Genomic DNA, 18,137 nt, shown 5'->3' with positions numbered 1-18,137 from the left:
TATGGGCCAAAGCATTCAAATTCCCAACATCCCTAATAGGAACAATCTCACTCTTACCAACATTAACTTTCAGGCCTGTAATAGCTTCAAGAAAGATCAGCACCATCTGAATGTATAATAACTGTTCCCTAGAAGCATCACAAAACAAAACAGTATCGTCAACAAAAAGAAGATGAGAGATATGCACACTCCCTTGTCTATGGGAACCCACTTGAAAACCACAAAGAAAACCACCATTTTCCATTCTCTTTAGTAGTCTACTCAGCACTTCTATAACTAAAAGGAATAATAGAGGAGACAAAAGATCCCCTTAGCGAAGGCCATGAGAACTACCAAAAAAACTAGCAGGAGACCCATTGACCAAAACTGAGAATTTAACTGTAGAAATACACGCCTTAATCCATCCACTCCACCTTGCCCCAAATCCCATCCTTTCCATAAGGTAAAATAAGGCATTACAGTTCACATGATCATAAGCCTTCTCAATGTCCAATTTAACTATAACACCCAAATTGCCACTCTTCAACCTACTATCTAAACATTCATTAGCAATTAAAACCGAATCAAGAATCTGTCTTCTTCCCACAAAAGAATTCTGAGAATCGGATATCAGTTTATCAAAAACCCCTTGGAGTCTATAAGCTAACACCTTAGCCAAAAGCTTGTAAAGGCTGCCCACAAGCCTAACAAGGCGAAAATCTTTAATATTGACTGCATTAGTCTTCTTGAGGATCAAACACCGAAAAGTGGCATTAAGAGATTTCTCAAAAACACACTGGCTATGAAAATCCTTGAAAAATTCCATGACATCCCCTTCTAAAACACTCTAGCACTTCTGAAAGAAAGCCATAGAAAACCCATTTGGCCCAAGGGCCTTATCACCTTCCGCCTCCAAGAGAGCCTTAATAATCTCTTCCTTTGCAAATTCACTCTCCAACATAGACCTCTTAGTTTCGTCTAAACAGGCAAACTCTAACCCGTCAATAGTAGGCCTCCAAGTTTTCATTTCCCGATATAATTTGTTATAAAAATCCACCACCTGATCTGTAACATCTTATTCATCCTCGTAACAAACGTCATCCACCTCCATTTCCCCGATTTGATTGGTTCGCCTATGGGAATTGGCAATTCTATGAAAGAACTGCGCGTTCTTATCGCCTTCTTTAATAAAAAGGGCCTTGGACTTCTGCCTCCAAGAAATCTCTTCCAAAGAAGCCAAATAATCCATTTCAGATTTAACCACCAACCTTCTAGACCTATCCTTTTGAGTCAACACTTGCATCTCTTCTCTCATGTCAATGTCTAAAAGCTCAGTTAGCAAACTCTTTTTTTTTGAAAGCTACATCTCCAAAAACATGCTTGTTCCAATGCTTCAGATCCCTTTTCGGGGCCTTTAACTTACAAGCTAGAACATAACTAGGAGGCCCCACGAAGTGATAACCATTCCACCAAAGCCGAACATTATCCACAAAACCCTCCACCTTTAGCCACATATTTTCAAACCTAAAAGGACTTTTCCCCCTTGACATGCCACCCACCTCCACTAGTAAAGGACAATGATCCGACACCACCCTAGGGAGAATCCCTTAGGTCACATCTAAGAAATGCTCCTCCCAATCAGTTGACATAAAAAATCTATCAATTCTAGACATTGAAGGAGTATCAGAATCTCGAAACCAAGTATATTCACCTCCCACCAAAGGCAAATCCACTAGCAAATGTTTTGCAAAAGAATCTGAAAATTTAAACATAGCTAGAATAAAAGAATTACAGCCAAGTCTCTCAGCTGGGTATCTGATAACATTGAAATCACCAAATAAATACCAAGCCCTAGCCCATTGTGACCTCATAGAGTCTAGTTCTGCCCACGTTGCATCCCTAAGGCTTTCGTCAGTCGGTCCGTACACCCCTGAACAGATCCATTCAAAGCCATCTGACACCTTTGATAAAACTGAAACTGAAAAACTTCCAACCAGCAAATCAGTTTTCTCAAAAATCCTTCTATCCCACATCAAAATTACATCCCCAGCCGTATGCAAGGCATCTAAGGCCCCTTAGTCTACAAAAGGGTTACCCCAGAGGTCTTACTAAGATAGAGCTGGTGCTGTCCAATTTAGATTCTTGAAGACATACAATAGCACACTTCCACTCCTCAAGAGATTCTTCACAATATCTCTCTTATAAGGATTATTCAATACCCTCACATTCCAAGATAGAAGTTTCAAATTCATTGACTAACGGACGAACCCAAACCAGAGGATGTCAAACTGCCCCTTGTACTTTTACCAGAATGCCCATCGTAATTAATAAAAGAAAACAAAGTCCTTAATTCCCTCATACCTTTTTGGGTAGAGTTGCTTGTTTGATGAGTAGTAACAACAGTTGCTTGCTGCTCCTAAACCCTCTTCTAGAAAAAATTTGTTGGAGCATTTTAATATTAAATAATTAAAATAAATAAATGTTATAACATAAATGTAAAGATGTGGGAGTGAATGTGGTAGATAAGAAGTTAGTGAAAATGTTTAATCTCACATTGAAAAGGAGAGAGACTACTTTGTTCTTTTTAATTATGGTGATTAATGGGCTAACATGAATTGTCTCAAATATTGGGCCAGATACGTGCGCAAGGGGAGGTGAAGACACTAAAAAAAAAAAATAGAGAGATTATTGGCAAGGAAGGGTGTTCTTTCTGGTGGAGCTTTGGGCTTCAATACTTTGTGCAGAGGTTGTTCTAGCCATACAAGACTTGTTGGATTGTTGTATTTTGGGGGAGAAAAGTCAGAGACGGTCTGCACTGGTTACAAAATTTAGCCAACCAAGGGCTTGAATCTCCTTAAAGAGAGCAAGTGCCGCGTCTCAGTCCAAATAGTGTTGTGTAATTTTTTTTCTTTAAATTAATAATATTCAGAAGTATTATTCAGTTTCTCATTGTGTTATTTCCATTATCATTGTGATTGCACCAACAATTTTAAGGAGATTCAATACATGGAGCCTACACAAGAGAAACCAAATGAGCCTGTTGGAGATCTCAACAAGCCCTTTCGCTTTAAGGGAGCCCACTTCAAGAGGTAGAAAGGAAAGACCCTCTTCTACTTGAGCCTTCTCAGAGTTGCCTACATCCTCACTGAGAAAAATTCATCAAAGGTTCCTACCGATGAGATGAGTGACAAAGAATATATTCTCCATCAAGAAAAAATAGATAAGTATACAAAAGATGAATATAATTGTCGCTCTTATCTATTGAATTGTCTTGCCGATCATTTCTATGATTATTATGATACAACTTACAAGTCTGCTAAAAAAATTTGGAAAGCGTTACAAAGCAAGTATGATACCGAGGAGGCAGGTGTAAAGAAGTATGCTGCTAGTAGATTTTTCCGTTACCAAATGGTGGATGGAAAATCGGTGGTGGATCAAGCACAAGACTTCCAAATGATTGTAGCAGAATTGAGATCCGAAGGCATAAAGATTGGAGACAATTTGGTGGTAGTTGGCATAATTGATAAACTACCACAATCTTGGAGGGAGTTCCAAAAGACTTTGCGGCACAAACAAAAAGAGACATCTTTGGAGACTTTGATCACACACATCCGTGTGGAGGAGGAGGTTAAAGGACAAGATGCACTCATGACACAAGAGAGCAATGGTAATTCCACCACAAAGGTAAACCTTATTTCATCCAATAATACTATGCCCAAAAATCATTTTCCTAGAAATGGTCAATTGAAGCCTAAAAAGAGAGCCTTTAAAAATAATAATAGACCTCAAGGAAGGGGAAACTCAAATAAAAATTACAATAAGAACCAAGGACCACCTTTACAAAATCAATTTAATAGATCCTGTTTTGTCTGTGGCAAGAGTGGATATATTACTTAATTTTGCAAATTTCGGAAACGTGAATCTGTCCCGCAGGCTAACGTAACCAAAGAGCCTTTAGTGGCTATGATTATAGACATCAATATGGTGCAATATGTTGAAGGGTGGTGGGCAGATTCTGGTGCTAATAGGCACATCTGCTATGACAAAAATTGATTCAAATTGTACACTCCTTTTGAAGAAGAAAAAACTGTTATGTTTGGTGACTCTAGCAAAACCAAGGTTCTTGGGAGTGGTGAGGTTGAATTGAAATTCACTTCTGGACGTGTGCTAACATTGAAAGATGTATTTTACACTCCGTCCACTAGGAAGAATTTAATATCAAGTTTTTTGCTTAACAATGCTGGCTTCAAGCAAATTATGGAATCTGATAATTATGTAATCACTAAAAAGGGATTATTTGTGGGCAAGGGTAATGCTTGTGATTGAATGTTTAAATTGAATGTTGAGAATAATAAAGCATCTACTAGTTCAGTTTATATGCTTTCTTCTGTTAATTTTTGGCATGCTTGTTTGTGTCATATAAATAGTAGATATGTGGGAATCTTGAGTAGTTTAGGATTAATTCCAAGACTGTCAAAAGATTTTGAAAAATGTGAAACTTGTAGTCAAGCTAAGATTACAAAAAGGCCTCATAAAAGCGTTGTAAGAAATACCGAATTGCTTGAGTTAATCCACTCCGATTTATGTGAATTTGAGGGAATTTTAACTCGTGGAGGAAATAGATATATTATCACTTTTATTGATCATTTCTCAAAATATACAACTATTTATTTGTTGAAAAATAAAAGTGATGCTTTTGAAAAATTTCAAGATTTTTTAAAAGAAGTTGAAAATCAATTCGGTAGATAAATAAAAAGAATAAGAAGTGATAGAGGCCGTGAGTACGAATCAAGTGCATTCAACTCATTTGTTCAGTCTTTGAGAATTATCCATGAAACTAATGCACCATATTCACTTGCTTCTAATGGTGTGGCTGAAAGAAAAAAATAGAACTTTAATTGAGTTAACAAATGCCATGTTAATTGAATCTGGTGTACCTTTACATTTTTGGGATGAAGCTATTTTAACTGCATATCATGTTTTGAATAGGGTGCCACATAAAAAGTCACACACCTATATTAATTCCACCTATAAGTGCTTCCATTGTTCATCCCTATGATGTAAGTGCATTTATCTTGTAATGTGGAGAGGTTGAGTAAAAAACTCTTAATGAAATTTGTAGCTCGTATGAGTGGGGTGTTAGAATTACAGGAGCACCCTTGACAAAATTTCACCTATGTGAGTGTGGGGGTGGGGCCGCTCCCTATGAAATTTGGACTTAATCTCAAATACACTCATGAAACCGGGATCAGCACACAGCCGTAAAGTGCTAGCTATAAAAGCTCATGTCAACACCTGGGTTGTTATGTGTAAGCAGTGACGCTTAATTTCCCTAAAGCAGTCATAGTTCAAGTCGGAGACCACTACGACTCTGGAGTTGAGATTGCTATTTTACTAAGTGAAGGTTCAATGTAGAGCACACCTTCATGATGCATAGTGACCTATCTTTGCCTGGTAATCTCTCTTTAACTAAAAAATTTAATATTAAAATGAGTGGGGGATTGTTGGAGCATTTTAATATTAAATAATTAAAATGAATAAATGTTATAACATAAATGTAAAGATGTAGGAGTGAATGTGGTAGATGAAGAGTTAGTAAAAATGTCTAATCCCACATTGAAAAGAAGAGAGACTACTTTGTTTATTTTAATTGTGGTGATTAATGGGCTAACATGAATTGTCTCAAATATTGGGCCAGATATGTGCGTAAGGGAAAGGTGAAGACACTAAAAAAAAAAATAGAGAGATTATTGGCAAGGAAGGGTGTTCTTTCTGGTGGAGTTTTGGGCTTCAACACTTTGTGCAGATGTTGTTCTAGCCATACAACACTTGTTGGGCTGTTGTATCCTGGGAGAGACAAGTCAGAGACGGTCTGCACCGGTTACAAAGTTTAGCCAACCGAAGGCTTGAATCTCCTTAAAGAGAGCGAGTGCCGCGCCTCAATCCAAATAGTGTTGTGTAATTTTTCTTGTTTAAATTAATAATATTCAGAAGTATTATTCAATTTCTCATTGTGTCATTTCCATTATCATTGTGGTTACACCAACAAAATCAATACACTATCTCTCGCAACAAGCAATGGGGAATCCCACAAAAGTACCAAACCCTTTAATCATTGTTCTCACCCATTCTGAAGGCTCCAATTCCTCCTCCATAGAAGACCCATCTGAATCATCTTCCAAAGTGACAAGATCACGAACGCTATTTGGATCCCATAGTGCCAAAGGTGTAATGTCCACTAAATCTGCCTCACCCTTATCCAAAGACAGAGTCATCCCAAACCAATCTAGGAATTTTAGACTCAATCAAATCACAACCCACCTCAGTTACAAGAAAGGACAAGTTTAAACCCACCAAAAATTGACTCTGAACCAAATCTGGACACCCAAAATCTGCAACGTTTGTTGAATGGATACCAACAGGTGGATCGGCGTTCAAAAACCCAACCCCTTGGTCAGCGGTTTGCTCGCCGGTAATAGGGGAGTGGACCGGTTCACCATCGGTGCTCAATCCCACCTCCACAATTGTACCAGGAGCACCCGATTCTGCATCAAGGGAATTGGCTATTGAAACATGGTCATCGGGCTTCATGGCGACGGCGAGAGGGCAGCTTGGTCCCTCACCGAAGCTCGAGATCTTTCCTTCCTCTTCCTTGTGTGTCCTTGACCCTTCCCTAGTCTCCCACACAAAAGATCGTATGTTATCTTCTCCGTCACTGACTCGAATCTGTCTTGGAGGGATAATCATGGGCTGGCTAGACCCTTTCTCACGAGTGGTTGTGTGTTGGGCTTGAGCTTGAGAAGTCCCACTTACATTGGGTTGTGTTTTACCCCAAGAAACAGCTCGCTTACCCTCACCCACCAAATCAACCGAGATTTTTAAATTTAAATGGGCCTGGGTCCATTTCAGGTGACTTAAACATACAGATTTGCCAGTTGTTGACACACTAGCTTTACTTGACTTTTTGGTAAAATCAAATCCCCCCAAAGACTCGGACTTATGAATCTGATCAGTTATATTTGGAAACTGCTTCACAAAACGTAAATCACTCCCTTTAATTTCGTGCACCTTTAATTTTTTCCAAACTTGAGACTTTTGCATGTCAACTGTTTTTTCGAACTCACCACCTCCATCCACCACCTTTTTCTCCAACCCATAGGTGGTCTTTCCCAAAAAATGGTCACGTAATCTCATTCCAAACAAAGCCCAACCGCCTATCTTGGTCCCCTCTGGAACCCGTGGGCAACCCCATCTTGCACCATGGTGGTTCTCAAAGATTTCCACAAATATGCCACCTTTGTTAGATCTACTGGTAATCTCCAAAAGTTTAGAATTTTCACGTAAACTTTTGAAAAAGTGTTGTTTTTGAAAATTCCAATGATAAAGATCTGCAAAACAAGCAATAATCCAATCCAAACCCAAACGGCCCACCCTAATTGAGCCATGGAACTGACCCTGGCGTTCATGAATAGCATAAGAATCTATTCTACCACCATCAAAAGCTAAAGAGAAAGCCTTTGAATCAATTCGAAAGAATGCTGAAGACCTCTCTAACTCCCCTGATTGTGATTTAGGCTTGGGTTGTGAGGATAGAGGTTTAGGTGGCTGTGTGGGATTAACATGTGGGGTAGGTTTAGGCTGAAGGGTTGAGGGGTGTGAAAGGTGTTGAGGATAGGAAGTTTTAGGTACAGGTGTTGCAGGGAGTGGTGGCAGGGAGTGGTGGTTGAGGTACCTGACCAAATATCGGCCAAAAGAATTGTGATGGTGTAAAAGGTTTTAAGGAGCCAAAAGGTAGAGGAGCATGGGCGGCGCTACAGGTCATTCAGGCTTAAAAATATTTTTTCACACCTTGACTTAAATCTTGTACACCTTTATTACACGTAATTTAGACTCTAAAAGTAAAGATTAAGTGTTTGTGAATTGTAAGTGTCACTCTTTATTATTAATTTATATTATATGTGTGCGTGTCAACTACATTACTTTTTATTATAATGCTATTTGTGTGAATTATGATGTGTGTAGATGTTTGCGTGTATAGTATAAATATATGATATAACTTTATAGAATTTAATGATTAGGAAATAGAGAGTTTTTTTGTTTTTTTTACATGTTTGTTTGTGTGTGTCAAATACATTACTTTTTATTATAATGCTATTTGTGTGAATTATGATGTGTGTAGATGTTTGCGTGTATAGTATAAATATATGATATAACTTTATAGAATTTAATGATTAGGAAATAGAGAGAGTTTTTTTTTTTTTTACATGTTTGTTTGTGTATTAATATCATATTATAATAACTTTTTTTTATAAAGTTAGTAAAATTCAAGAAAAAAATTGTAAAGTTAGTAATTGTTTAAGCATTTGAGTTTATAATATTATGTAATATGAATAAGTATAATTGTGTGTGTCAATAATTAATACGGAACCAATGAATTGAGAATTGAGATTAGTCATTTAGTTTATAATATTTTTATAAAAACAAAGACAAATAGATAATAAAATAAAATGGTCACAGACTTATAGCTGCCCACATTGATAATAGACACTCATAATGAACTATCACGTAACAATTCAGAATTTGAAAACTTGCAAAAAGAAATTGTAAAACTTCATATTTTATTATTATTTTTTGTCGATAACTTGATATATTCAAATTCTTTTTTTATTAATTTAAATTTCTTAATGACTCTCTTAAACAAAATTTCTGAAGCCGCCACTGTAGAGGAGGATGATATGGATGGTAAGGATGGAAAGTTGGTAGCAGTGGTGGTAGTGGTTGTGTATATGGAGGGTGGAGTTGGACAAGTTGTGATGGAGGGGGTTGTGTATGTGGTGGTGGTGGTGGTGGTGGTAGTGGTAGTGAGGTAGGGCGAGGAGGCAGAGAAGTCATAAAGCTATCTTAGGGACATGAAGCCAAAAAGATTAAAGGGAAGTTTTTAAGTTGGGGTAAGATCATCTCAGAAGAAAACACAGAAAGGGAAAAAATACATAAGTTTTACTCCTTTTTTTTAATATACATGAGTTTACTCTTTCTTTTTATTTTTCTTTTTGTTTATTGGGTTTTTGCTGGTTTATTTATATTGGCCTCTTTGTTTTTTTTTTTTTTTTTTTTAACAACATAACTTACCTAGAGCAAAAAAAAAAAAAAAAAAACTTAGAGATGATACGTGGCGCAAAATTAGAAGCAACAATTGAAATCTAATATAGAATCTAATTGGATTTTTTCTCAGTTTTGGCTTGAAATATGTATATAGATTTTCTCTGAAGTTACACTTGACTTTTATGAATATGCAATTAATTTTTAAAAAATAAAGAAAATAATAAAAATGATAATTTGATTCTAAATCTATTTATTAAATATCATGGGGTTACCAGATGTGGTTGGTGTATTGGAATCTATCGGAGTCATTGAGTAAATCAATTCGAAAGGCCTTACAACGCAAATCAGAAAAATACAACTGTTGTTAGAAGAGTAGGCTAAACTTTTATTTTCACCTCATGTTTTAAAGGTTATTTCCAGCTTGAACTTAGGCAGAATTTCAGAAACAAGTCAGTACAGACAACTTTGTGGGGGGGGGGGGGGGGGGGAGAATACTGCACTACAAATTGATGCTGATTTCTATAAACATATCGAAGGGCCATCTATATATTATTAAAAACTAAAACGTAACGTTTAATGCTGTTGCTCTCACGTTGCATCACATTAGCTGCTACGTCATTTTAAAAAAAAAAAAAATTTGTCCTACAATTTTAAAATGGTTTTTACAATTTTTAGCCCTATAAATGCAGCCTACTACTTAATTATTTACTTCCACTATCATCCTATAATAAATCCCGCTCACTACTTATTTATTTACTTCCACTATCACCCTATAATAAATCTGTATAATTAATCCAGCTCACCTCTTATTTATTTAGTTCCACTATCAAGCCCAACCCAAAACCTTTTTAGTTCAGCTTTAGGGTTTTGTGTGAACCTTTTCAGCTTTAAAAAAAGAAAAAAAAAAAAAAACAACAACAACAACAGCGTTGAAGCCTTTCAAGCTTTAGGGGTTTTTTTTTTCTTTCCAATTTTTCAATAATTGTTTTTAACATTTATTTTTTCAATATTTATACTTCTCCTACCTTTCTCTCTTCCTTACCATTTCATCTCCCCACTACTTCTTCAATCTTTCTCCCTCCCTTACTTTTTCATCTCTCCACTATCCTCTACATTAATATCATTCTTCCTCTTTCCTTTCATCTTCCTTTATTTTTATCTCTTCTTATTCACACCATCTTATTGTAAATTTGTCACTATCTCTACTGCACTACAAATTGATGCTGATTTCTATAAACATAACGAAGGGCCATCTATATATTATTAAAATCTAAAACGTAGCGTTTAATGCTGTTACTTTCACGTTGCATCACATTAGCTGCCACGTCATTTAAAAAAAAAATGTCCTACAATTTTAAAATGGTTTTTACAATTTTTAGCCCTATAAATGCAGCCTACTACTTATTTATTTACTTCCACTATCATCCTATAATAAATCCCGCTCACTACTTATTTATTTACTTCCACTATCACCCTATAATAAATCTGTATAATTAATCCAGCTCACCTCTTATTTATTTAGTTCCACTATCAAGCCCAACCCAAAACCTTTTTAGTTCAGCTTTAGGGTTTTGTGTGAACCTTTTCAGCTTTAAAAAAAAAAAAAAAAAAAAAACAACAACAACAACAACAACAGCGTTGAAGCCTTTCAAGCTTTAGGGGTTTTTTTTTTCTTTCCAATTTTTCAATAATTGTTTTTAACATTTATTTTTTCAATATTTATACTTCTCCTACCTTTCTCTCTTCCTTACCATTTCATCTCCCCACTACTTCTTCAATCTTTCTCCCTCCCTTACTTTTTCATCTCTCCACTATCCTCTACATTAATATCATTCTTCCTCTTTCCTTTCATCTTCCTTTATTTTTGTCTCTTTTTATTCACACCATCTTATTGTAAATTTGTCACTATCTCTTCTATTTTATACATAGTTTTCCCTCAAAAAAAAAAAAAAAAATGGTTCTCTCTCTCTCTATCTAAAATTTTTTTGGTGGATTTTTATTTTATTTTTCTTGCATCTCTAATTTAGGTTGATAATTTTTTATATTCTTTAAAACTCTATTTTGGGTTAAAGCAATTTAGTTTTGTTTTTTATTTTTTTTTTTAATTCTATTTGATTGTTAAATGTTATCCTATTGCGTTCTAAAGAGTTAAATATAGCGTATAAAAATATAGTATTATTCTATTACATAGCATGATTTGGATAATTTGGTATTTATTCTATTACATAGCATGATTTTTTATAGTGCTCAATTTAGATGTTAAACTATGAGACTTTACTAATTTTTGTTTATTTTCTAATCATTTGTGGTGGACAAAGTACTCTTAATAGTTGTATTAGAAGTACTTTATAATGCCATTCATTTAATAAAAGCAAAGGTTAGCCAAACGAAAATAATTGGATATTTTAACTTTTGCAATTTTATTTCAATTATTATTATTTTATAACAATGCATGTATAGGAATTTAATTCTTAGATTTTGCTAATAATTATTTATTTGATAATATGTTTTGGGTGGCCGAAATTATAATTTCTACAAAGAAAATAACCTTAATAGATTGTCAAAGACAAAATTTTATCATAATATTGGTTCAATTAATCATTGTTAAGTTTTATTAATTTTTTTTAGTTTACGCTTTTTTGGTGTCTTGGATTGTTCTTATATTACATTTATGATTTTTCCTATAATAAATAAAAATATTATTACGAAATACATTACTCATTATTAGATTAGTTTAAATTGTAAAAAAAAAAAAATTAATAAAACCACCATAAAAATAATTATTACGCGTAACGCGTGTGTTTGCAACTAGTTCATTTTAATAGTCGCTTCAACTATTGTGAAAACTTTCAAAAGGTAACACTTAACTTACCAATTTACAAATATGTAATTATTCAATATTAAAAAAAACCTTTGCCACAATTTTAATGTTTTTGTAGGTGAGTATCAACTATCATCCACAGGTGCAACAAAGCTCTACATAAAGCTTGACATTCCAGAAGTCACAAAAGTTTGAGACAGTAAGAACACTATCATACTATTTTTATTTTTTATTTTTTATTTTTTTATAAATAATTCTGCAAACTAATAAAAAAAATGTACAATATTTATGAATAAATTGAGCACTACAATGATCACACAAGTTAGGGAAATTATGTTAAAAGGACCATCTAATGCACTAGATAGAGAACTTCTCACACATAATAGAAACAAAGTAGCTGAAATAAAGGACATGGAATGGAATTCAGAATCAAAGGTATCAGTTTTAATGATATACCTTTAAATTTACCATGTTATTAGAATCTTTACTACTTTATAATAGGATAATAATATTTTATATTCTATTTTTAAAAAAAACCTATTTTATTGCAGGACATATTAGTGACATGCAAAGCCAAAATCGTTAATGTGAACATGACCATGGATTGGGTATGGGTCAGGTATAGCCATACCCGACCTGATTATTTTACTCATGCATATCCAATTCCTTACCTGATTAGCACCCATACTAGGTTGTTACCCGGATTTTACCGATGGATACCCAGATCCGATTTTACCCTACTTTGGGTTTTTAAAAATAGAAAAGAAAAAATAGAAAGTAACTTTAATTATAAATTTAACATCTGCTCACTTCTTGTTCTGTAAGGTTGTCAAAGGCAGTTTATAATTACTTTTTTTTTCTTTAGCAATTCAGTGCATTAAGAATCAACAACCAAATATTAAAATGCACAATATGAGAAGAACTTAGCATCACCCTCTTTGAAAAAAACTAGTCCAATCTCCACTAAACTACACCTTCATCTTTGTTTTCCATAACTCAACTTTTCGGTTTACATAATTATACTGAGGCAAATGACCATACATAAGAACAAAACTCTCATAATTTTTCTTGAATCACTGCGCTTTGGTCATTTTGCACACCATCTGCTGTCATACTAGCAGTTAACTACTATCAGAACTGTATAGAACAGAAGCACAACTAACTTCTTCAAGGAAGTACTAATTTCGTGCAATGGAGTTTGTTGTTTTTTTCCACCTTTTTCCTTTGACAATGATTGCATATCATAAGTTGTGCTATAAATGTTTTTCCAAGTGCAGGAGTAGTTTCTAATATATATGTATATATATACCCTACCGTTGTCCACAATTTAGTACACTCCTCTCCCACAACTTAATATGAACATTCAGCATCATCAATGATTCACCAAGACATGCCGCTATAGGTGAATGACCTGCACCTGTTGTGCTGACTCTTTCCTTTATTGCCAGTTGTGGTTTCGAAAATAAGGGGGGGGGGGGGGGGAGAGAAGAAGAGAAGTTTAATGTTATTAGATATATACCAAAAAAAGAGGACATCATATAAATCATTGTAGGAATAACAACAGACAGTCAATGAGAATTAATACGAGGACCAGTTCACACTGGCACATAAACTAAGCTAGGACCAATAGTTTATGCAATCATGCTAAAATATTCAGCTATAACTACAATTATAGGTGTCCATCTAAGTGGATTTGAAGTAGGAGGGTGATCATAGACTTCTTGGTGTTGGATACTCACCATTTTGACTGTAATAGGCAGTGAAAAAGGACAATACATTCCATAGGCAAACAGACATCGGTTTACATTTCACCAGGCAGCTACTAGCTATAGAACAGAAAAATCATTACACATCTCTGAAATGAATAGCTAAGATAACAAATAATACTATCATAACTTCTATACCACAATGTTTTAGCCAACTGAACTAATTATACGTAATATATGTGTACAACTGTATATGTAAAACATAAAAGGATACTTGATATGCCTTTGACTAATAAACGCATGAGCATGGTGAATCGACTTTGCCATAGTATAATGGTGATGTTGCTACTACAACTACTGTGCAAGAAGTTCTGCCTACAAATTTCAGTGCCTTGGATGAGCCCCTGCCTATGACTGAGCTTATAGGTATTAATTTAATAATTGTACATGATTGTACTAATTCAATAAGTAGCTTGGTTAGAGTATCTGTATGGCTGTGGCTTGCCTAAAAGTGTATTGAATCTTCGCTTTGGCTTTTGGTTGTCCGATTAGTTGCCTTCTGGGTCTGATCGTTTTGTGTCTAGTGTAAGTGGCCTAAATTATTTTTTGATTTACTAGGGTCCTACAAAAATGAAATGCTACCATCTTATAGGTTTCACCACAACCATTCAAAATGGCCTGCTACCCATATAGAACCAGTTCACATGGTCATCTATTATGCATGCCTGGATTTTTTTGATACTGTTGACTGTTATTGCTTACTATTTTTATTTAAATGATAAAGGATTGATCTGCATTTTATATTAAATAGTGATGGAATTATCCAAAATGTAGTAAAATGTAACTTGAATAACTTTTGCATCTGTCAAATATTTTGGTCTATTATTCATGCCGTGGATTGCCTGCAAGTGTGAGAGAGCAACAATGTTTGGTGGCTTCAAAGGCGACAATGCCAATCTGGAGAAGGATGCCCCAAGTGTTGAAAGAGAGTTGCCATAGGTAGGATGCCGATGTCAAGTTTGCAAGGGACCCCTGCAAATGAGCTTCATTTTTGTGTTGAAAGTGGTCTGTTGACTTATCTATTAGCTTCCTTTTTCTTTAGTTTTCATATGCTGAACTCAGTTTTATTTTGTTCTGGTTTGCTATTTTGCTTTCCATAATTGCTTTAAGAGATGTCAATGTTGAAACCTCCCAATCACTGGAAGCAGTATACATTAATTCTGGGGACAATCCATTTGAGCTCCTTAAGGATTCTATCAAGTATGTTCACTTAATTGGCCTTTCTTATATTGTGTGTCAATATAAAGTAGTCATCTACATAATCTAACAGTTCCACATGTATAATGATGTAGGATACTAGAGAAGCACAAAGGTACTTTTAGCCATATCCAAAACAAGAAGGTAATAAAAATCCGAAAATACTTGACCAGTTTGAGAGCATGTGTTTATTGTATTCCAATTAATTAACCTATTGTGTGATTGAATAAGTAGATTCCATTCCACTTGGACTGGTTTGGATGGTGCTCTTGGGATGCTTTCTACACTGAAGTCAGTCCACAAAGAATCAAAGAGGGTCTTCAAAGGTACAATAAAAAAAGTCACGTGTTTGAGTCAGTTACTTGAGTAAAAGGTTCACCAATTAGTCCGAATTTTAATCCATAATTTAATTGTTGTTCTCTTTTGTATTCTGAAATCTTCAGTTTCTTGGAAGGAGGCTGTTTATCTAAATTTCTGATCTGATCATTGATGATGGATGGCAAGAGACAGTAAATGAATTCAGCAAAGAAGGTGAACCATTTATTGAAGGGACACAGTAAGTCTTCATTCTTTTACAAGTTCATTTACCTTCTATAAACTAGAAGCAATCTGTATCAGTTTGTTATCATCCACCTTATATCTTTGGTTGATCCATAGGTTTGCAATCAGATTGGTGGACATCAAAGAAAACAATAAGTTCAAGAGTTTGGGTTCAGATAATACATGCATTGATCTCCATGATTTTATTGATTCAATCAAAGACAAATATGGAATAAAGTTTTCCAATCTGGAAGTGGAATTCTATTTTTGTTTAAGATCTAGTTAAAACTCAGTAATTTTGAACATGGAAACCTAATGATCTATTCAGATTTGTTTAAGTGTGTCATGCTTTAGCTGGTTATTGGGGTGGTGTGCTTCCATCATCAGAAACAATGAACAAGTACAATCCAAAGATTGCCTATCCAATTCACTCACCTGGTAACTCAGGAAATCTTAGAGACATTGCCATGGACAGCTTGGAAAAACATAGTGTTGTGATTATAGAACCCCCAAAAAATCTGAGTTTTATAATGACCTCCACAGCTATCTTGCAAGCTGCAGTGTGGATGGAGTCACGTTTGATATTCAGAATTTGATGGAAACTTTAGGTTCTGGGGTCGGTGGATGGGTTTCATTGACTAGATTCTATGAAGAAGCACTTGAGCAATCTATTGCAAGGAACTTCAAGTACAATAACCTGATTTGTTGCATGAGTAACAATTCTGACTCAATCTATAAGTTTGACTGCTCTCTTGATTTCATATACATAATCTTATGTTACCAAGTTGGAATGTAGTTTCTCATTGAGTTTGTTGTTTTCAGTTTAAAGGAGAGTGTAGTTGCAAGAGCATCAGAGGATTTCATGCCAAGAGAACCAACATTTCAGACTTCACATATTGCTTCTGTGGCTTTTAATAGTCTTCTTCTAGGGGAGATTGTGGTGCCAGATTGGGACATGTGACATGTTCCATGTAAGATTTCCTACACATTATTATTCCCTGCAACCAAATAACTGCAAGAACTAGTTTTGATTGATAAAATTGCTAAATCATTTAATCTATAGTACTCATAATAAGATTTTCAAAATTGACTTGACATACTGATACATATCTGACCCACATAATTATCCAACATCTAGTGCATTTCTACAATGTAGTGGAGGCTTAAAACCACGTGAGTTGTGAAATCTAAAGTGTTTGTCTTTCTTTATTCAGAGCAAACATGATACAGCTGAATTTCATGCTGCAGCAAGAGCAATAGGTGGGTGTGCAGCATATGTAAGGTGAGATACAAAAGCATAGATTCTGATTAAATTTATATCTCTTTGAATGAGAATGATATTTTATGCTTAGCTTTAACTCTGCAATGGCGAGGAAGAAAATTCTTATGGGTTATTCAATTTTAATATAGTTACAAGCCTGGCAAACAAGATTTCAAAATTCTCTGAAAGCTAGTATTTCCTGATGGGTCAATCTTAAGATCTAGATATGTAGGCTGACCTGCTCGAGATTGTTTATTTTTGGACCCAGTTTTGGATAGGAAAAGGTAAAGTAATTTCTTAAGTTCTTATTTTCTCAATCTGAGATTGAATTATTTTTTCAATTTAAAATCAATGTCCCTAATTACCATGTGCATTGATTATTAGCAGCATGTTGAAAATATGGAATTTGAATAAGTTATCCGGGGTCATAGGTGTTTTCAATTGCCAAGGAGCAGGAAGTTGGCCACATAACGAAGTAGCTCAAGATATTTGTAACGCCCACATCTACTTCTTCATCCATTGCATGTCATGTGAGTCCCCATGATGTTTAATTTCTTGAAGAGGTAGCTAATGAAAGTTGGAATGGAGATTGTGCAATATATGCCTTTAATTAAGGTTAACTTTCTAGTCCATGTTAATTTTACCAAAGAAATTGCATCTAAAATCAACTTCTCTAGAATTACATCAGGTCTATTATATTTCAGAATCTGTTACTAAATTGCCAAGGAAAGGTTTACTCGAAGTGTCCTTGAAAACTCTTACATGTGAGCTATATACCATCTCTCCAATCAAGGTAAGTGGTTTAACTGACATTTCTTTCCTATGAATTTTCTTACTATTTAGGTCAATGTAAATCATGTCCTTATGTTGTGAAGAGGTTTTTGGTAATGATCTTCTCTTCGCACCATTGGGATTTCTTGAAATGCACAACTCAGAAGGGGCTGTAGAAGCTCTGAACTGCACCAAGGATCTTTCAAGTTGCACAATAAAAATCAAAGGGCGAGGCTGTGGCCTGTTTGGAGCCTATTTGAGCACCAAACCAAAATGTTGTATGGTAAATATGAAAGAAGAGGAATTCACATACAATACTGAAGATGAATTATTGACAGTTAAAATTCAAGGTTAATACAAATTAAGAGACATTGAGCTTGTCTATTGAGGTGTCTATATCCAAGGAATTATGCAATAGATGACGGGCTTTGAAGGGTTGAATGTGAAGAACATAATGTGGGTATCTGTTCTAAACAGATTTAGATAAAATGTATAACGTAAACAACTTATTTACTTGAATATAAATATGCAATATTGATGTTACGTGATTTGTTTTTCCCCAAAACAGGAATAGATCTCAGTCTGTTTTTATAACTTGTGGGAATAATGTTTCAATCTCTGACATATCAAGCATCATAGTAAAACATTTCTTCTTTATTGCTGAGCATATGGGAAATATCATTATAAGTAAGCAATGGTA

The 18,137-nt window shown here is 34.8% G+C and overlaps 1 pseudogene; it reads left to right on the top strand.

Annotated features, from left to right (window-relative positions):
* Positions 1–14,612: 14,612 nt before the first annotated feature.
* Positions 14,613–17,825, top strand: LOC142635404 (putative galactinol--sucrose galactosyltransferase 2; annotated as a pseudogene).
* Positions 17,826–18,137: the final 312 nt, after the last annotated feature.

This window comes from Castanea sativa, chromosome 5 (genome assembly GCF_040712315.1).
Source record: "Castanea sativa cultivar Marrone di Chiusa Pesio chromosome 5, ASM4071231v1".
In the NCBI taxonomy this organism is placed as follows: domain Eukaryota; kingdom Viridiplantae; phylum Streptophyta; class Magnoliopsida; order Fagales; family Fagaceae; genus Castanea; species Castanea sativa.
The sequence above is the reverse complement of the archived record's forward strand: the minus strand, read 5'-3'. Positions and strand labels throughout refer to the sequence as shown.